Source organism: Acromyrmex echinatior, chromosome 2 (assembly GCF_024713525.1).
Source record: "Acromyrmex echinatior isolate Ae372 chromosome 2, ASM2471352v2, whole genome shotgun sequence".
In the NCBI taxonomy this organism is placed as follows: Eukaryota; Metazoa; Arthropoda; class Insecta; order Hymenoptera; family Formicidae; genus Acromyrmex; species Acromyrmex echinatior.
In genome coordinates, this window is record NC_141853.1 from 22575062 (window position 1) to 22597888 (window position 22827).

The window sequence follows — 22827 nt, forward strand, 5'->3', positions numbered from 1 at the left end:
CGTTATCTTTCTCAATAACATGCAACATTTTTCTCATTTCTCAAATACCATTCTGAAACTATTTATGGATTTGGAATCGAATCTTCCGGATTAAATTCCATCAATCTAGTTGTAATCTTCTACCGAAACTTCCTCATATTATTTTTACGCGTATTTTGTTGCACAGAAGGAACAATTTTGCTAAAGTATTTAAAAATTTATCTAGATATAGATCTGAAAATAATTTTGTTGGCCTATAAAAATAATTCGATATTCTAGCAATTAGCTTGAGCGTCCTACATTCCTACATCCTAATTATTTTGATAGTCTAACAAAAATATTTTCAGATCTATATCTAATTAAATTTTTAGATACTTGAAGTACTGTTTTTTTCCATGTGGAAGTTTATTTGGGCACCACTTACAAAAAAATCAAATTGATAAGCGATTTGATCGCAATTATCGAATGTAAATAACATCGTGATAAGACCAAACGTTATGTTTCTGACATTAAAATTTTCGAACGAAGAAGCTGATAGTATTTATTTGCACAAGGACTACGTGGATTGTTTACCTTCCGTTATCGAGCGATTATAACGTGTGGACGAATAAACAACGTCGCGAAATCATCAGATCATATGAAGGGTGGGAAGAGAAAATTCGTCACGATAGCTTGAGGTTCATGAAATATGAATCTCGATCTTCGCGATCTATTCTGCTGCCAGATTTAACCTTGAAAGTCATGCACACACAAAGAAGCTATAATAAAAATTATAATGAAATTCTTGTTATTCTGGAATATACTGATTATAACAGAAATTATACAATATTTTTCTTCAAAAAAATGACATACATTTTACTTCTTATAAAATAATTGCTATAATAATAATTAACAGTTTATTTATAAATACATAACAAATTCCTATGTCGGTAGTAGAATTCAAAACAAAATGTCTTGTAACACGAATCGTAATTTGTACTATGTAATTAGTACAAATACATATTCTAGCTTTGCAACAAAACATCATAAAAATATGTATAATTTTTCAATATTTAGAATAACTGCACGATATTTTCTCCGTGGGAGATAAAAATGGGAATCGCGCCTACGCGAGAGACGAGATTTCGAAGAATCAGATCGTTCCGACGCGGAATGAACATGGAAGAGTACAGGTTCCATAAATGGGCCTTGTAAAAAAAAGTTACCGCATCGTGGAAATTTCATTTCGGTTCCGTAACATCGATGACGCGTCACAGGCTCTGTTCGAAATCAGATTTGCAAGATGTAGGCGACATGTTGCCCATTATCGCTTAAAAGGTAACTTGTGATGAGTAGACCTTTTCTTAACCAAATTTCTTTTACAGTTCTTTTTTTTTCCTTTTTTTTGAAAGGAGAAAAAAATGAATCGTGCAAGATCAGCTAAAAAGCTTACACTCTCAAATTTCTTGAAGTGAAATTTCACTCCAAGAGTGAAAATTTGCCACTCTTATTCAAGTGTGCAAATTTTTCACTCTTTTTTAATAGTGGCAATATTTTAATTCTTTTGGAGCAAGAGATCCTAAATTTTTTCATTCCAAGAAATTTAGAAAGCAAGTTGCTTAAAAGGCGACATGTCGCCTCATCTGGCAACTCTGACGGAAATAATAGGCGATGTTAGACCGCAGCGCGATAAGGTGCGCTGAGTAATCGAGGATATTTATTACCAAGCGATTCTGCATTATTCGATTAATCCCCGATTAGATCACCTTCCGATTAGATCACGCGACAATTGCGTACGTGTATAGATCGACGATCGCGATCGATATAAAGAAAGCCGGGTTAAGCTAGCGAGCGCTGTTAAATTCACATTACATTCAATTTCAATTATTTTTAATCATTTCAATAAATCGTTACTGTATTCTTTCTCCATACGTCGTTAATTTAACTAGAACAATGGAATTAAACAATTTAACTCAAGAAAATGTATTACTTTGGCTCAAATTTTATTTATTATTTAAGTTGCATACGTCAATATGGACATTTGCTTTGAAACTAACTATAATAGAAAGGGATTGACTTATATTTCGACATTTACATTTTGACATTTTACACATGAAAGTTAAAAATATTGAAACGTTATTTAACTCGTTATTTAAGAGATTAAATTAACATTGCTTCTTCGATATCTAATGGTGAGTCCTAACAAATACGAAGCAACCCCCTCTTTTCTTCAAGGGTTGTTCGTTCGCATTTGTTCACGCTCGTTCGCTCGTTCGCTCGCTCGATCCGGATCCGGATGCTGTAGTAGGTAAACGACGATCCGTATTCCCGACGGACGAATTGTATCGACGAACGCGTGCACGTCTCACGTCTCGAGCTGATAAAACACGCGGCGCACTATCGCGTCGTCGAAGCCGTACGTTTTATCGGCATGTTACGAGAGAGGTAACGATGGCGCGCCATCAATCGTCAGGTGATTACGCAGTCCTCGCGAGGCGCCGCGATTTATCCATAACGATACCCGCGCGATCGATCGTGCCCGATCGAAGAGCAATAAAGTGAATGGCGGGGGCGGGAGAACATGTCAGGGCTCCGTCGCGTCGCTATTTATGGATCGACGACGATATATGGCAATTATGCGGAATGCGAGAGTCCATCGCAGCGGTAGAACCTCTTCGTTGTCGATTCTTTGAATTCTTTACGGATAAATCATTCACCGATTCAATCTCGTTGCGTGAGGCGCGCGGGCTCGTCACGTGGTCTCTTCGGTTATTGAACGAGAGACGAGCAAAATGGGCACACGCCGATCGCGCGACAAAGAGAAGGCTTTATGTCTCTTGGAACCATCTCTCGAAATTGTTCAAGGTGTTTTGAAAATTGGATAGCTGTGGGGCGCAATGAGGTCAAATGCGTCATATTCGGCCTTATTGAAGCAGTTTTAGTAATTTTGAAAAGTGGTAATTTTCCACAGGACTGGAGCGTACTCTTCCAAGTCATTCTGTGCGTCAATATAGTACCAAACGTATCCAAAGAACATCGTGAACTCCTTTCGCTAAAATTTTGCAATTTTATATTCACGCCACGTATTCTTGCGACTGGTATCTCAGACTGGAGTTTTATCGAAGTAAGGTCTAAAATTAATTCAATGCGGCTTTATTACGTCCGGAAACTTAGTCCAGAGATCTCTTATTTTTAATTGCGTTACGATTAACGACAAACTGGCACAATTATTGACGACAAAGTTACGAAGGTAATAATCCGTTTGGAAACTTTCGCGTCATGATGCGTTTCTCTTAGTCTCGACCAACTCGTCGATCGATCGGCGCGAGAACCCGGTCAAAAACCTGGAGAAGTGACACGAGATTTGCGCTTGGTAACCCAAGTGGCCGGCCAAAGCCATTAACACATCCTGAGTGGTAACTGGTAAGCGATCGCGAAGAAGGCTGCGAAAAGAAAAGGGGAACAACGGCAGAGAGATGTGAGAGAGAGAGAGAGAGAGAGCTCGACTAGGAGATGGAGGGAGAAAGGTGAAAGAAGAAGCGCGTGCCGGAGCCAGGGGTTCGGGGACACCGGGGGATGGAGTATGGAGCCTGTAGCTCGTTCGGTGCATTCCAGTGGTACGAGGTCCGTCGACGCCGGAATCCTGCATATCCGTGGATGCAGGTCGACTAGCTATGCGCTTAGGTGCCAGCCGTGCCGACTCCGTGCCGGTCCATGGCGGTGCGGTCTCTCTAGCGGCCGGTTCGCACCGATTATTCGTGGTATCATGAGTTCCGGGAAAAAGAGACCGGATATTAACTTACTCTCTTTCCCCCTCCGCGAAAAATCCGTGATGAGCGTGCGTCTTATCTGGTCGCGCTCGTACGCGTCTCGTTCACTGTTTATGTCTTGGAACCTACTGTAAGGAATCCCGTTTCCCAACAATTTAACGTGTACTTTTCAGATGTACATTGTGGGTGCATTTCATTTGGTGACGCAAGTCTACCCAAGTATCGTTATGTCTTTGTTACTCATGGAATGTCAAGAAAGATGAAACGACATTTGTGTCGATTTGTCTTTTGAAATGGAATGGCCTCTGTTGTGTACGCGGAAAGAACGATTGAAATATCTAAAAATTTAACTACTGCAGCAACCAATCTTTTCTTTCAGTATAGATATAAATCTGAAAATAACTTTTATTAGACTGTCAAAATAATTATATAGAACGCTCTAAGATGTCAAAACTTTGAAACATTGCTGTTTCAGCGTCCTACATAATCATTCTGATGGTTTATTAAAATTATTTTTAAATCTACATCTAGCTAAATTTTTAAATACTTTAGCAAAATTATTTTACTCGCGTAGACATCTGTAAAAAAAAAATCTTGTCCTTCAAAAGTCTTTAAACACTTTAACATCGCTTGTCTTTGACTCGATGGCAAAACTGATCATTGTTCTTTCGAACTGATTGTGAATGTTAGGTTCTAGGAAGTGTGTGTCATTAGGAGGATAAAAATGAATTAGGATCCGCCATGAAATCATTTTTGTTGCGAACTAAACGAGAGGGCAATCTCTCGTTGTGAACCTGTTGCATGTTTCGACATTGTAATTTTTATGCTGAGGCACAGCAGGTACGGATAATGACGGATTTAGGCGGACGCTAAAGATTTTGATCTATAATGAACGCGTAATAACGGAGGGGTTGGCATTATCGTGCGCGATGTAGAGCGCAATGATCGATAAAAACGCAACGATTTACGCCCTAACGTTCGCTTCAAGCCGCTGAATATTTTATAAACGGTTATTTTCAGCAATGCTACGGTAATATAGCGGTAAAATATTTATATATACGATCATCGTACATTACATTAGTATTAACCCTCCGAGCACATCATTAGGAAATGCAAACAGAATTTTTTTCTTGTGCCATAATAAATAATTTTTATATTAAAAATATTGTGCGAATTGGATTGCGCTCCTCTGTTGTGTGTGTGTGTGTGTGTGTTGTGTGTGTGTGTTGTGTGTGTATGTATACCATATTTATCTAATGAAACGTAAAGAATAATAAATTTCAATAACAAAAAGATTAAAGCTTTCAAACAAAATAAAAAATAAACAGAAATGATCATCAAAGCCGACGCAAGATCTTTTTCGCGAGTAATTATATTCAATAATAAATTCATTTACATGTTCTGTTTTATCTTAATCACTTGAGCAATTTTTTTTTAAAGAAAATGGATTTGATTGGATATAATTTTGTATACAGGATGATAAGAAGATTTGTATGACAAAGTTTTGTGTGTTTATCAGATCCTTACTTAAATAGTAAGCTAACGTTATTTGTCATCATTTTGATGTTAAAATAATATTAAAGACGGTATTTTAACATTAAAATGACGATAACATCAATTTATTACTTGAGTGATATATTTCAAAAAACTCTGGAGTATTTGTAGACTTTATATTAAATATTAAACAGTTTAAACCAAAAGACTTTGGTTGATGAACTGAAGACTGCTCTATTGCCTATCTGGAAGAATTTATTCAGTGGATATTTGTGCAGTTATGATTGATGTTCCTGAAGCGCTTTTATCAAAGCTAAAGAAGATAGCTATTTTGAATATTGAATTATTTTATTTTTGATATTTAATAAGATATAAATAATAATCCAGAATTCGCTTTTTGTGAGTGTATACTTTACTAATGATTTAGTAAAAAAACACAAAACTTTGCAGCCAAACTTTTTTGATAGCCTGCAATTTAATTATGAAATACTTGGGCGAATAAGGAACAAGGTGTCAAGATTTCGTTCAAATTGAACCATAGATATTTCGACGCCGCATCCATCACGGAGTCAGAATTATCCCTCGTGAACATCGACATACGTGGACAAATAGGGAACACTTCGAATCCTACTCGGCACATCGAGTCGAAAGCCAATAAAGTCAATTCACGCGGCGGGAGAACAATGGACAAGACCGCGAAATATTTAACATATATACGAGAGAAGCGCACCGTCTGTCTTTCCGCACCGTAGCACCGAGCCGGCACTTTGTTTCGCGAGTTTGCGAGATCGAAGCGATGCGCGAGCTCGTGTTGCGAGACAGACGCGGAAAAGGAGAAGACGCGGGTAGGAAAATAGTCTGAGAGTGCTCTCTCTTTCTCTCTCTCTCTCTCTCTCTCTCTCCATTTCTCTTTCCGGCAGTTCTCGGAATCGGCCGATGTCTTTTACCGAAGGGCACGATGCGCCACTCCCTAAAAGTTCGCGCTCTCTCCCTGCAGAATCCGTAATATCGTTCTTCGGAAAGTCACCGGAGAAAATTACGCCGCGAGCCATTTTTGCAAAATGACATTTTAGCTTTATTATCGATCGCGCTCTAATCCTGGCGCACTGTCGCCGTCACAAATCCAAATCGCACATTTTCGCAGAAATTATATACACTGACAAATTTACATCGATATACTTGGCTTACACATGGACAGCATTTATTTTTAAAAGTGGCATGTGAGACCAGCAAAACCGAAATCTTGCTCGAAATCGATATACTGTACATATGATATACACATTGAAATTGTAGTCAAGCCACTCCATTTTGTCGGCTATTTTTGAAATATGGTAAGTGGCTCATTTACATAAATTTGCTGCGTTTCAAAATTTATATTTGACATAATATGCTATTTTATGTCACTTTATGTGATATGCCTGTGTTTTTAACATCTTAATAATTGGTTAATAATTTATTAATAATCAAACAATACACGATATATATTATATTATAAAGCAATAACTTTGTGGAATGCGTTTTGCTATTGGATCGCGCATATCGAGAAGTCATCGCGAGAGAATGCATATAGCGTTCGTTAAAATCGATTAACATGAAACGATCATGCGCTTAACTTTGTGGCTTCCGGCCCGATGCGAGGAATAAGCCTGAATTATACTCATACTATTTTGGATTTTGCTTCGATGAGCCACAACGTGGAATCGGGCAGCGGCACCGGTTAAATTTAAATTCAAACGGCGTTTAAATTTGAAATTAAATCGGTTGCAACCTGACCCGAGGGTCATGGGTCGAAAGTGCAACCACCGCGCGTCCTTTCGGGCCGCTCATTCGCGGCTCCTTCCTTGCCGCCCGATGCTGGACTTATTCGTTAGTTACTTACAGAAGAGAAAGAACCACTTGCACACATATATATATATGTATATATATATAGAGCGATAATAATTCATAATTTAAAAAATGATAATTGTTTCGATACTCTTGGAAATGGTTGCGTCACTTTTAAGAACGGCATATATTGTTCCGAAAAAGATCGATGAGCGGGCGTTGACTCGGACGTTCGGCCATTGACACATTTTCGTCTTTACGCCGCGAGGTAGCAATTTGCAGAATAAACGCCGCGTAACGTACTCGTGATACACGATGAAAAAGAAAGAAAGAAAAAAAAGAAAAAAAGAGAGAGCGAGTTTTATAAGACCCGACCACACGACCGTAGGTCGTGCATTTAAGTTAAGGGGTGGCAACGACGAAGAATCGAATCCCATCGCTCGAGGTGCTCGTCACAAGTCAGAATAGCTTCGCGAATAATTAAAGACGACCCAGATGCAGAGTCCGCTCGTCTCGTGTGTACGTACGTAATGTCCCGTACTGCACACTGGAGACTGCATGCACTCAGGAGAGGAGACTCTTCAAGTTCGGTGCGATTGCACCGACGAGAGAACCTCGCCAATCTCGCGGAGTTTGATTCTAATGAAACCCTTATACAATATTCGTAAAGCGAAGGGCCTAGTATAAACTACGAAGCTAGTTAGCGCGCGTGGATGAAAATAATATTAATCCTCCTAAAGTAAATTTTCATGAAAAGTAAGTAGTTAGAACCCCATGCTGTTTTATTGTTCATTTAATCAATGTAAAAAATGGGTAAAAAGAAGTATAATAAATACAAAAAGTATTAATGAAGGCGATATTACAGGGGAAATAATATATTAAAAAAAAACCTCTTTGAAAAAGTAAACATTAATTAGCAATTTATTAACAACGAATAAATAAACTGATATATCTCAAAATTATTTTACCTAAAAAGACGTGTAATAACTAAAATACATTATCTTAATAGTAAGGGAAAATGAATTTGTTATTTAGACACACAAAAAATATTTTTATAATCAAGAAATTTAACTTCTAAGCTGTTTATATTCGACGGAACGTACTCATTATAAAAAATTACTAATTAATATTTATTTTCTACGAATAAGATTTTTATATAAAAATTTCTCTGAATATTTTTTGCACTCTCTATAAATAATATATATTATGAAACTTGTTTTGTTAAATAATGCATGGACATTGCAAAATAGACGAAGTCGAGAGTTGTATCCTTTTAGTAAAAGAGGGTTAAAAGCAGAAAGGATAATTGTCTATATTATATTTTTGCATTTGATGCTTAAGAATGCGTTAAAAGATGCTTTGCATTAAGGCTCTGTTTTATGCATATCGCATAATGCAGCGGTGCGAGAGAGAGGGGGAGAGAGAGAGAGAGAGAGAGAGAGAGAGAGAGAGAGAGAGAGAGAGAGAGAGAGAGAGAGCTGTTGATAGAAGTCATCTTTGAAAGTGTTTTCTCATTTTCTACGAAGTCCTTGTAGACGATGTAGCCTGTTTCGGCGGTATCCGCTTGTGTTCACTTGTCTGTGTGCGAATGCGTATTCGCTCAACGCCATAATGCGGGAGAGATATTCAAGGTCTCCGACCAAAAGAAGATGCGGGAATCGGGTTGAGACTGCGTGAGATTAAAAGCCTCTACAGAGAATTAGCTGCCGCGCTTCAACAATACTATAACCAGCCTTGTATTCGGAATGAAATGCCTAACGCTTCCCTTCTTGTATATTCCTTTGTAGAGAATATTAAAATTTCTCATATGTTTCTTTCGACTTTTCGTAGTAGATAAAATAAAATGCTCTCTTTTAATTCGTTTATACTTCAAGCTATAAGTACAGCTTTTTTAGCTTATAGGCAAATCTTTAATGAAAACTAATCTCTAATTGAAATTGAAAGCTTCTTAATATTTTGTATGGTTTTATCTGTTTAATTTTATTTGTTCTTTCTTTTAAACACTCGAACGTGGAAGTATTAGTCATTTAACATGTCCCAAAAATACGAGGAATATTAAATGTCTGTATATACACGTATATATACATAATAATAATTAAACTACAGAACAATTTCATTAATGTCTCGTCCATTTTAATTTTATACATGACTTATTTTTAATGACTTATATAAAAGTTCTCTTTAATAACTTATATAAGTAAAAGTAAATAACTTAATGTATAGATGTATATTGTAACAACAATCTAATTATTAATGTAATTACACAATAACTATTCTAAATAATATTTCGCTTTGATTTACATAAATTCCAGGAAATTAAATTAGCAAAGTATCACTGGCAGGGACTGCAAATGTTTAGCACATTCTAATACGAGAGACGCAATAGGAACTTGGAAAAAATTGAATCAGCGATACGATGCAATATCCTCGCCTTAAATAGAGCGAGAAAGGAATCGAAAATTTTTGTAATTTCCCCATCGGTCACGGTTGAGCGATCACTCATTTAAGAACAACGCAATCCCCACAGTATCCATCTTAATTCATATATTAAATATACTTCTCTGCCGTAATCTTCAATGGCGCCATATCTAAATTTCAATATGTACTCAACTTTATCTCACGGTTTCCATTCGTTTTATGCTTCCAAAAGGCATCTCGCAGCAAAAGCTTCCTGTTGTAAAATACTCGAAGGAAGCGTAAAAAGCATAAAATCATAAAAGCATAAGAAACAATGAATCTTACATCTGTTTAATTGTAACATAAATAACAGGTGCAGGCGATAACCTGCAAACCTTCTGATATCTCTGAAGGTAATACTCGTGAAAGCCTGAAAAGCGTTATGTAACATAAATATAATAAATATATTTTACTCATGCGATAAATAATACGAGAATATACACAAAGAATTTTTTTTTAGCTACTTCTATAAATAATAGCTGTACACAATTGCGATAAAAAAAAATCAAACAAGATAGATAGAACAAGAAATTGGAATGTTTGAACGAAACAATCGGACAAGAAACGCGAAGACAAAGTTTCGGAAAATCAGGACGTATGCACGTCGTATGTAGTCGCGCTATTACAAAGTGAAACGCGAAAGAGGGAAAGAGAGAAACGAACGATCTCTGGGAATCTGCGTCACGCGTGAAATTCGACGTAAGTAGGTTACAATAAAGTCTCTCGCTAGTATCCGTCGATGAGCTTGATGTGCAACTAAGCGTTACGCGTTTTATGTGCGCCTCGGCGAAGAGCTCGGCGAGAGGATGTTCGAGCGCGTGTTCGAGGAGATCGAGGGGAAGCTTTCTTCGTGGTTGCTTTCTTGTTTTGTGTCGTCCGCCCTGATTTTACCCGATCTCGCTATGGGATTTCGCCTCGAATCCTTTTGCCGAATTCGCAACGGTGGCAGCGATTTCGTTTCCCCTTACAAAGGAACGGCACGAAACAGTCCATCGCCCCTCCCCCCTTCTCTTTCTCCCCTTCCTGGTGACCGATTCTCGGCTTTGCCGGCCTTGAAACTTCGATCTACTCTCTAATCGTCTACGTCGATCGAAAAACGAAGGGTCGGCGAAATTTTCGTCTTTCCAAGGATTCCTCCGAAGTACAAAGAAGATTGATCCGAGACGTGACATTTCGTGAAGATGACCACGTTTTACTCAAGTAACTTATTTCAGAAAAACATTCTCGAGAGTTATATATAAGGGAAAAAAAAACGATTTTACCGAGGTATCTAAAAATTAAGTTATAGATCCGAAAATAAACAATATTATAAGAATCTTTATTTTAGATCGCATATATGAGAAACACAATCAATACTAGAAAAATGCCTATTACGGTCGAATCTTTATTCCTTTAAAATAATTCAATCTTGAATTACTAATGTACACTATATATGTAAATGCGATTACTAGAATAGTTTTAATTGCGTTTATAGTCCGGAAAAACAATTCGGCGCGCAGTTCTAAGAAGACTACAATATGGTATATATGCAAGTGCATATATAGTGTATATTAATAATTCAAGATTGAATTATTTTAAAGCAACGAAGATCCAACTTCGACCGTAATAGGCATTTTTCTAGTATTGATTGTGATCCGAATATAATTTTGTAGGACACTCAAACATGCTGCAAAAAATTTTGACATTCTGGTAAACAGTTTGAGCTACGTAATTATTTTGATGATCTAATAAAATCCAGATCTGTATCCAATTAAATTTTTCGAAATAATTTTTAATTACTTCATGCATAAAGGAAGATACAGTTTGCGCGATATAACAGCATGAGACAGCTTATCACCGTTTATAAAGTATCATTTAATTTTCTAAGACCCAGTTTCACGACTCACTGACGGTTAACTCTTAACCGAGATTTAACTTATGTCTCATCTTTTTCCAATTATAGAATTGAAAAGAGATAATGAACAAGTTGAGCCTCGGTTAAGAGTTAACCGTCATTTGTGAAACTGGACCTAAAGCGAAATGTCACGAATCGTGGCACCTCCCAGTAGCATCGGTCGAAAATTCGAAGTATGAATGGAAAAAAAGGCAGTGCCAGCGAAGACAACAGTGCTCGCGAGCACGTTGCTCCAGATTATTCTTGGGATCTTCCTGTTTTTGCCCCCTTCTTCAGCCAAATCTACTCGGCTAATTAGAGACGACGGCCGAGTTTATTTTTCGAGGATGCGCCGGTCGGTGGTCCCAGGTCCACGCGCGTCGTTGGACACGTTTGCCTCGCGGAATAAATCATATAGCAGCCGCGCGAGGAAGAGATGGAGAAAGAGAAGTGGAAGAGAGGTGGACACAAGGAAAGAGAAGAGGGATGGAGGCTTTAATTTATAACGCGCCGCTCTCGCGGTCGCTATGATAAATTAAAGCCCGTTCGCGCTCAGATTTTCAAAATCCACCCCGAGACGAAAGGGAGACTTTCGCGCACAATAATTACCCATGCGGAATTACCTACAACTTCTAAGCTATTGTCCATTCTGATCTCGTCCTACAGTAATTTCGCTCTCGAGCGGATTAAGCACGGCGTGGCCCGACGCCGAGACTTGTCTCTCGTGCTTGCCTGTCTGTCTGTCTGTCTGTCTGTCTGCTGCTGTCGGTCTGTCTGTCTGTCTGTCTGTCTGTCTGTCTGTCTGTCTGTCTTTTTCTCCTCGTGCCTCTCCTTTCCTCTTAATCGTTCTTCTATCGGCTCTCTGTTGTCTGGCCGTGCCGAAACTTTCCGTTGACCGTTGCTCAAGCTTGATGACTCAGAAACGGTCGCAGGACCGAGCTAATATTTTTCAGCACCCTACACATCACCAGGACGTATCTTGAGCTCGAGTCTTCAGCTCGTTTGAGACACAGCTTTGAACTGGCGGACTGGGCTATAGATATTTTAAAGAAAAAAATATCAAGAACAGTTTCATGTATGAATCTATATATATCTTTTATATTAACATCCTATTCGAGTATACAATTCTCCATTTCAATTTTATTCCCATGCAGTATTCTATTCTATAATTTTATTCTCAGAAACTGACAATAGATTGGCTAATTTTTAATATACATGCATGCGCAAGCATTCTTCGATAAATTGATAAAAAAATGAAAAGATTTTCTCACGTGTGCAATTGCTAATGATTTTGAATCTCCTGCGATTCAATACTAGCAGATTCTGCAGATTTTCCGCAAGTAGCTAAATTTACATGTCTATCATCGTATGGCGTGTTTATTAATCGTGATGATGATGGGACATTGCGTGTGACGTCGACGAGACTTCGTCTTGCGACTGTCTCGGTTCGTGAAATGCGAGAAAAGTAGCACGTAAGTGACGCTCCGGAAGGTCGCGAAACGGCCGTCGTCGCCGCTGGGTTTCTCGCTCGTTTCGTCTGTCACTTCATTCATGACTCGGCTGATCACGTCCCTTCTATCTACCTCGTCCTCTCTCGTTCCCCCTCCGCTTCCTCTTTCCTCTCCTTCCAGGGTCGGATCATGATACGGCTGAGTCGCCGGGCGGTCGTTCCGGACACTGTTCCGTTAACCCCTTCACCGGAAAGATATTTTATAGTGACCATATATAGGATATCCCTCGCTGTGCAGAAAGAAAAAGAGAAAACACATGGCCAAAAATAGTAATGCAATGTATTATTATCTAATTAATATTTAACAATAAAAGAATAATAAGATGAATTAAAATACACATGAATTATGTAAAACGCAAATCATGTTGTAAATGATGATAATAAAAATATATTTTTATATTAAATATTATTAAATTATATTAAATTATATTAAATATATTTTTTTACCTAATAGTGCAATCTAATTAATATTTGACAATAAAAGAATTATAAGATGAATTAAAATACAGAGATAAATCATAAAATATATGTAAATTATTATATAAAATGTAAATTATATTATGAATACCAATAAAAATAAATATATTTTTTTCTACTACGTTGGTATATTCATAATGTCAAATTATATCCAATTAGAGTTTAGTTATTTTTAATCATTTTTATAGCCATTGATCCTACTCAATATGTCGTTAATTTAATTCAATTTAACTCAAGAAAATGTGTTTAAATTTAATTAATTTTTTATTAAGTGCATACATTGATTGTTTGCTTCGAAACTAAACAGAAATGGATTGATGTATATTTTGACATACATGGAAGCTAAGAATAGCAAATTTAACTCAAGAGATTGAGTTACCATTGTTCCTTTGATATCTAACAGCACTACCTATCTGCTTTTGTACGTATCGTACGTGATGTACGAATTACGTAATGAACTTTGAAGTTTGCCCGCGGAACTAATGACATTGTTACTATAACGAAGCGTTTAATGAATAATGAAAATGAAACCAATGATTCAAGAAATTTCTACTGTTCTTGATTCGAAAGATCTAGAAAAAGAGAGAGAGTAAAGAATGTACGTCGGTATGTCAAAACATTTCTCATCGACTTGTTGAACATAATGAAAGTATGAGAAGGGTAAAAGCAAAATGTTCTCTACTTTCCACTAGACGATGGTCTGATTCAGAGTCATTTTCTTGGAAGTGTCGAGAGAAATTAATTTTCTATGACTTCGATATTACCTGCCATAATAAATGGATCACAAATATAAGTTTACTTCACGTACTTCTTAATTGAGGCGCATAATTTTATTCTTCATTCTTAATTCGTGAGAAGCTTACTTTCCAACTGTTGGTTAATTGTATTGATATTTATTTTTCAAGAAAACAGATTCGAAAAGGATCTAAATTGTAACGGCGATTACACGATAAAAGTCATTTCTCTTAGTGTCTTGTCTTATCAAACAGTTATCGAAATACGAGTATCGAAATACTTCAGGTCGGTCCTACCTTCCTCTTATCTATCTTATCTGTACCTTCGATTCTCTGCTATCTTGTTGTTTCTTTCTCCCATCCTTTTTCTAGCTCTCCTTCGTCGCTCTATCTCTTTTCTTGTGTTCTCTGAATCCTGAATCGTATGGCATTCGTCTCGACGAAGCGGATATTCATAACGGCTTCGCCATCATCTGATGGCGTCTTCGTCGCTTCTCTTGCTTCCTTCTATCTCCATTCTCCTTCGATAGCTCTCTCGGCAAAAAATATACGTGCCATCATCCCGCGACGACGTTGCCTTGCACTTGGATGCCTATAGATGGTCCATCTTCGCGAGAATGCCGAGGGGAGACGAGTACACAGTAGTTTTATTCAGAATCTGTGGAAGCTCTCGAAGATTCATGATTACCGATTCAGAATAATTTAAAAATTGAAGAGAAGAACGTTTTAATCACATCATAATGATAAAAAAAACGATTGTATTCTGTAATATATAATAGCAATCTGTAGGATCTATTTCTATTTATTCGAAGTAAAACGTTGAAAATTTGTTGATAAATATTAGCATAGAATAATTTTCCTCATTGAGTAACCGAAACTAAACTCCGTGAGTTTCTTCTACACGCGTATCATAAATAAACTTGTAAAATCAGTATCAGATTCGGAGTGAAAGGAAAGAGGGAGGATCTTCCTTCGGCTATATAACGTCACTTGAGGATAAATCTTGGTTCAAGCAACACTTTCGAGAGATCTGTATATTAATTCTAAAAGTATAGACTTCGCTATAACGTACTGGCGGAGTTAAATCAGGTTGCTCCGAGGAGAGCTCCTCAGGATAGCTCCTCCATGGAAATCGGGCGCTGCTGAGATACTTTTCGCGTTATTAAGTACCTCGTCGTCGTCTCCGCTTGATTCTACCGGCATCTTAATTCGCTTGCGAAATGTTTGTCGGGCGAATAATCTTGTTTTCCAGTATTTCTGGCGTGCGCCACGAAAACGCATCATTTTTAACACTCGAGAATAACGATGCAAAGCTCTCTCCCTTTTTCTATATATATATAAATGAAATATATAAGATTTTAATTATATAAATTTTGTATATAATATATATATATAAATAAAATTTTTTTATATTTTGCTTATCTGTTGCTTGTGGGTCTTACGTTATACTGCTGTCAGGTTTCTTTTTCTTTTCTTATTTGTATTTTTTCTATTCTTATCTTTAAATACATTCTTTATCTTTTGTATTGTGTTATTTTATTTTATTGTCAAATTATCGTATGTTTTGTTTATCAACACTAGCTATGCTTTACATTTTTAGAGCTTTTACATTTAGAGAGATTTTTACTTATCTTTGAGTATCAATAAACTTATTTTATCCCTCTCTTTCTCTTTGCCTCTTTTTTTTCCCGCGCGTTTCTGAGTAATGGCTCTCCTCCAGTTTCATCGTGTTAAATACTCAAATGTTTACGAACAATATTTTTTTATTCGCAGAGAATGGCAACAAGCGGAAAAATGAAGGTGGAATGCAAAGCTAAGTGTCGTGTGACGTTGTGTCCACGCAGGAATTTATGTCGACTCGTCATCGTGCAGTCAGCTGACGATGCGATCGCGGTACTTCGGCGCACGTCCATCGAGCGTGCTTTCTAAGCTCCCAGCACGACGAGTGCGATGTACTCGCGGCTATATTCCGCCACAGTGTGTCGATCCGGCGTAAATGTGATTTATAAATAACTCGCCGAGACCCCCTTTCACGAACAAAAGTCGCAAAGTCGTACGCAAAAGCGGAAGTTCATTGAGCGAGAAAAGGCGGGAAAAGCGTTTTGCTCGAGGAGAAAGAAAGAGAGAGAGAGAGAGAGAGAGAAATTGGAATGCATTTTCCTCGTTGTAGCTTACAAATGCAAAACGAATTCAACAATAATAAGAAGGATACCTGTGTTCAATAATAATATCTTAATAAATCATTTCCATACATGGGATTCAAAAGTTTTATAGGTTTTCTCCTGAAAAAGTGAACTCTCGGATGTCCTTCCACGTTTTTAGAATGCATATACAAATTCTAATATTTTTTAGAGTTTTAAAAGAATGTAAACACTGCAATCTTTTAAGTATGTTTTATACTAGCTGTAAATATTTTTAGTCACATCTGTAAAATTTTTATGAACAGCTTTAAGCTCTCTTTGCGCTAGAAACGTTTCTCATTTTTGCACAAGTTATTCCTATCTCTTTCTACAAATCTTCAGATTCAATTTTTCCCAATTCTCAGCTATGTCTTCATCGGCAATGTTGTTGAGAAATAAAGGAATATATCAAAGAGTGTACCAGTTGTTCGTACCAGTGTACGTCGCAATTAGCTTCTCCCAAACGGGCAAGGAAATCTTTTGCGAAATGATTTAATCCGGTTTCGTATTCCTCCGTATTTGTTTAAGGGTTTCTTTGAGATTCCTCAACGCGAAAATCCACTTAGTGAGACTCGTTTGCGATACAAACACGCAAAAACGCACTAACCAGCGGCGCCGGGAACGGGTTTTCGAAGCGGGCCGATACCTCATTGCCAGGAAGAAGTTAAGGAGATTCATAGCGGGATTATTCTTTACACCGGGACCGACTCATACAAGGTCCCCTTCGACCTTAACCCTTACGGTACCTAATTCATTCGATGATCTTTTTCGGCAGGTCGAATTTATCGGTCTGAAAATGATGCGACTCACGACGATTGTGATTCAATCATTCATAATCGTTTTGTTTCTACAAGAAAAAAAACCTCCAGTGAAGTAAATACAAGGCTTTCCGCCACTTAACGGATAATCCTTCGATTAATTTGAAAATCGATTTTTTTTTATTGTGAAAATATCTCTTTCACCTTTTTCTTCTTTATCTTTCTCGCTTTCTTTCTTCAGTGCTCGCAGTGATCCTGGTGGGCTGCTTTTGGTGAAGCTAATGGTGAACGCACCGTATGGGGGCCGATCGCATGTACTCGCGCATAGCAACAGAAACGAGAAAGAGGGTGACCGTGCGCAAGGAAGGATGGTCAGAAAGAAAGAGAGAGAGAGGAGGGGAGGGAGAGGGAGAGAGATGCTAGAGGCACGTCGCCGCGTAGAGCTTCTTTCACCTCGGCTCTCTTTATTTTTGCCTCCTTCGTTCTTTGTTTTTATCAACATCAGAGGATACTGTATATTCATTTTTTACGATATATACATTATTTATTATTATTGTTCTTATATGCGTTTTATATGTATAATGTCATAAGTAAATTTTATCTATGCATCTATTGTATATTTATATGCATCATTATCATTAATCGGAAAAATATACTGAGATCTGTATTTTTTTATTTTAAGAGGGATTTTAAAATTATTTAAAAAGAACGTTATATAAAAAGAACAATTGTTTATTTTTGGAAAAGCCACTCGTCTTCCTGAAAAGAATAATTGTTGATTGCATATTTAAACAAGAGTCTTTTCCGTGATCGAGAAGAGAAAAAACGTGAGATGAAAATTTTTGTTTTGCTTATTTTCTCTATACTTTTGTTCCACGCGGTATATTATGCTAGTCCAAAATATGTACTAGATGGACTAGATGCTTTTACACAAGATTTTTCTGCAAGGCTCTTTCTTTTTGAGCGCAGCACAGTTACGAATCTGAAACTCAGCCTTCAGTTTCTACGTACGGATCGTTGAAAAGCCATACATGCTCCATCTAGTGGATATCTCAATCAATCCGACTCATATAACTTAAAGAGGGAATCTTTCCACACCTGTATGCTTTTGCAGAAGTCTTCGGTCTTTGTTTCTCGAAACGCTTATAGCGACATACTAAAGTTTGTGCAGGTGGTCGACATTCTATTCGCTTTTACATTCGTCTCTCTTTTGCTCTCCGAAGTTGCATTGCTGCACTGATCGTGATATCATAGTTGAGAAAAAAGCGAAAGAGAGAGATGGAAAATGAGTGTTCCAATTGAGGAAAAATTGGAGATAGAATGTCAACAGATAACGAGAAGAGATGAGAATAAAATCATAAGTCTCATTCGACGAATTTGCTGTCTAATATCGGTTTTTTGACTCACGTAATTGAACCGAACTGAATCGAGCACAAGAAGAATCCATTCTCGAATTCTCAAATTTGCTACTATTCCCACATTCATGTGAAATAAAGAAGCGATTAGATTAACGATTTTCTTTCTTTCTTTCTTTCTTGGTGATGATTGTTGGTGTTATTCAAGAATCATAGCGGAACGCGTAATACATAAGAAGGATCGATCATCGATCAGTTCGAAGGATCAGTTTTTGCGATGATTTCGTATTGCTAATATTTGCTGATAATGGCTCCAAACGTATTTTTTTTTCTTCTTTTTATAATTGTGATTATACTCGATATGTCGTTTAATAATTAACTTTTTAATAATTAGTTTTTTATTAACTATTAATTTATTATTTAGATATCGGGAGTCCTTTTATTATATTTATTTAACAATTGAATATAAAAAAACTCTGTAATACAATAGAACGTTCTGCAATATAGATCATGAAAATTATGGACAAATTATTAGACCTTAAGATATCCTCTTATTTACCAATAATCCTGAAAACGATTTTCCTTCTGCTTTGTATCGATTATATTGTATATCGATCACAGAGGATTAAAATCACAGCAAACATAGGAATAGTATAACACCGTTGAGTTTTATTCAACCCAATGTGAAATATTTAGCTCTAATAGTTGAATAATCATAGAAATTGGATAATAGAGATTAGATTTTATTGTTTAAAGAAATATTTTAAATTGACATTTTAATTATATCTTTAAACTTTATATAATCGACTCTGTTCTTCCTAAAATTTTTATCAAATGAAACAACTATTCTTTGGTATATTAAGTATATAAAAATTGAACTGATTGAGAGAGAATATTCGATAGTGTGGTCGGATAACCGGGAGATCGAATAATACGAGGTCGGTTAGTTCAAGTTCTGTTGTAGGGGAAATCGAAGCTAATATATAGGCCAACTTTTTAGTTTTGAATGTTTACAGACAAAACTAAAAGACTTACTCAAAAAGGACATTCTATGTCAGTTACTATACATACATTTGACCGTCTAATATTTTAATATAAGTGGAAATAGGTAACTGAAATAAAAAAAAATTATTTTAATGTATTTTTTACGTGTCAACTAATCTCAGGAATTGGATAGGATGACATGGATGATATATAAGTTATAGAATTGTTAAAGTGGAAAATAATATTTGTATTTTAAGCTATTTTAATATATTTTAACATATTTAAATATATTGTATTACATATTAACAAAAAAATAAAAATCTAATTAAAATTTCTTAACACGTTGATCGCCACGTTAGCCATCTGGGTGATTAAGTCAAGTTTCTATCGGGGCCATGTCACTTATATGCGGATAACGATCTTATTTTTAAATTTTAAGGCATTAAAAGAAAAAAATACAATAATATTTTATAGAAAAATGAGTTTTTAATAGTAAATTATATTTTTAAATTAACCAAATTAAATTATTAAATAACAATATAATAATAATAAATAATTAAATAATGTATATCATTATTGCTGCATGCATATGATACCAAAATACGTAAAATTAATTATTTTAATTAAAAGTATTATTTAATTATTAATTTAAAGTATTATATTTTACATAAATAAATCGTAATTTGCAAAAAATTAAGATATTTTCAGTTTTGCAATTTCGAAATTTAATCGACCGAAATCAGAGTTGGTGAGACTGAAAAAGACCCTAAAAGAATAAAAACAATAGAATATCTAAGAAATAAGCCGAGATCAAGTAAGACGGGATTCGTGATCCGCAAGAAGAAATATATTCTATTTATACTCGGCGATCAATATGTTAAATAAGTATTGTAATTCGTTTCTAGAATAAGAGTAAACAAAGAGAAATATTTTTCAAACAAGAAAAACTATGAAGATACATCTTAAACAAAAATATCATTAATAAAATAAAAAATCTGTCAAAATCTGGGAAGAACATATGTTAATATTTAATTATTATTATATATTTATTATTATTTAAATTTATTAAAATTTAAAAAAAATCATTAAGTGCATTTAAAACACAAATTGTTGCATTATGTCCATTTAAAATAAAGAAAAATACTATAAGACTCGTTACTACATGAGTCATATAGTCTGTTGATAAGATTAGCCTAATAGTCCCATCTATTTATTTTTTAAAAACGTATGCTTTGTATACGAACACAAAAACAGATGAACAAAAACAAACTTGAATTTTATTAAGTAAAAGCTACACTTATCTAACAGAAATTAAATACCTCAGACAACTACATATTTTTCTAAAATAAAAAGTACAATAATAAAAATATTTACTTATGTGATTTTTCGAAAATGTGTTACAACTTTTTAAAGAGAAGCATCCGCATCGAAATATCACGGGTAACAGTCTTTGCTGTGTGCTCAAAGTACGTTCAAGTGCGCGTGTCTCCAGTATTTTCTAACGTAGATGCGGTTAATCTACCTCTATAATCTACTAACCTCAGTCTACGTCAAAAATTGGATAGTATGAAAGAGTATATTCAGGTAATAAATAGAACAGTAATAATAGAAATTAAATTTCGTATTAAATAATACAGAATATTCAACAAAAATGACAAAGCCATATTCGATCGAGGTGAGTTTTAGTGTCTAATAATATATTGTGTGAATTTTTAGTTCGAACAAACTGTGCGCCGATTATTTATTTATCGGTTCATGTTTCACTTACAATTTTATTTACGGCGTCTGTTTTTTCTACATATATTAGTCATTGCAATTAACATCATCACAATAACAGTGATGGAATTGAGACGCTCACACGGAATTCGAGAGATCCTTGAGGTGATATTTTTCGCAATAAATTATTTATAATACTTTAAAGATGCTATTAGTATCAATAATAATAAATTGTTTATATCAATTTAATTTGTAATATTTCGTACTTTGGCTTCAGTCTAAGACTGTGTTTCAAGATCGACAATAAAATCGTCGCACACATTTTCAAATCGAAAATTGTAAAAATGTTATACAATATTAGGCACTAATGGCCTGACCGAGTATGGCTTTCTTTATTCATGATAAACATTTCTCATCCATTTTTCACTTAATATAGAATGTATTTAACGATTTTTTAAAAATAAGAAAATTTTAAAGCGACATGTGACAGTAATGTCTTATACGTGATAGATTTTCTCTCCCCTTTCTGTATACGAATTAAATTAATAATAAATAAATTATAAAAAATGAATTAATAAAAATTGCTCTCATGTAGAGTACCCACCGAAATAATGCGAAAACGACCGGTTCGCTCACGTGATCTCGCTTCTGGGATAAAGCTGAACTTATTTTTTTCGCTGTATGAAAAAAAAATCGATCGGGAAGTACCATGCTGTGACATAAGAGATTCGCGCGCGAATTAAATTTCCGAGTAACCCATATACCGGCGTAAAATAAGGTCGATGTTCCGATAGCGCTCCTCTGCAGAGAGGAAGATCCGCGCTTGCAACCAGCTGAAGTTTTAACCGCGTCGAATTACAACGGGATGCCTTTATAAGAACACGGAAGTTTCGTTCGCGCGAGTGGAGCTTTTCTGCGGGGGTGGCGGAACGCAGGGAGGGGCAGCTTTGTGCCCCTGACTCCGCGAGGGTTTCCGATTTTATTCTCCTCCCCCGGTGGAAAGAGCCGCCATAAATTAAAAAGAAGAAATGCCATTTGTGTTCGGAAGCGGTATTTTAAGCATTTCAAGTCATGGGCTAATACGAAAAGACGTTATTTGAAAATCATGGGAGACTACCGTTTATCTTCATCCGCCAGAGAGAGAGAAAGAGGGAGGGGGGAGAGAATGAAAAAGAAGATAGATGGGAGGGATAATAGAAACTGCTATAAATTAAAACAGTGAAATGTATTTGTTCAAAAATGATATTGTAAACAGTTGTATTTGACTAACTATAAAAATAGTAGGCGTTATTTAAAAACCGTGAAAGTGATATACTGATCAGTTACATTTTCGGGGGGAAACTAGCATAAATCACGAGACACGTACGATGATTAGAACCATTTAAATTCTTCCTATAACAAGAGAATATGTAACCGATATTTCTAAAACTTGCAAAGAGATAACATCGTGAGACCTTTCGACGGTATTTAGTACGAATGCTAGCGATTTACTGGAGTCCCATCGGCGAAACCCCGACTAATCTTTTGCAAAGTTTTCACAAATCTTAAATGAGAACTATGTGGTACATAGTTTTTGTTGTTTATCGATGTCATTCCAGGTCATTATAGCACGCTAGGTTTTTTCCAATGCTGTTTCCATTATTTATAATCTTTTATTAATAAAGGTACATATTTGATCTGTTCTTTCAGTGTCTAACGTTTCAATTGAAAAAAATTCTTTATAATATGTTACTTTTT

At 35.9% G+C, this 22827-nt stretch overlaps 1 protein-coding gene across 2 annotated transcripts in view; it reads left to right on the forward strand.

Annotated features, from left to right (window-relative positions):
- mnb (minibrain) overlaps positions 1–22827 on the forward strand; it is a 99710-nt gene that overhangs the window by 63912 nt on the left and 12971 nt on the right. The window lies entirely within an intron of this gene.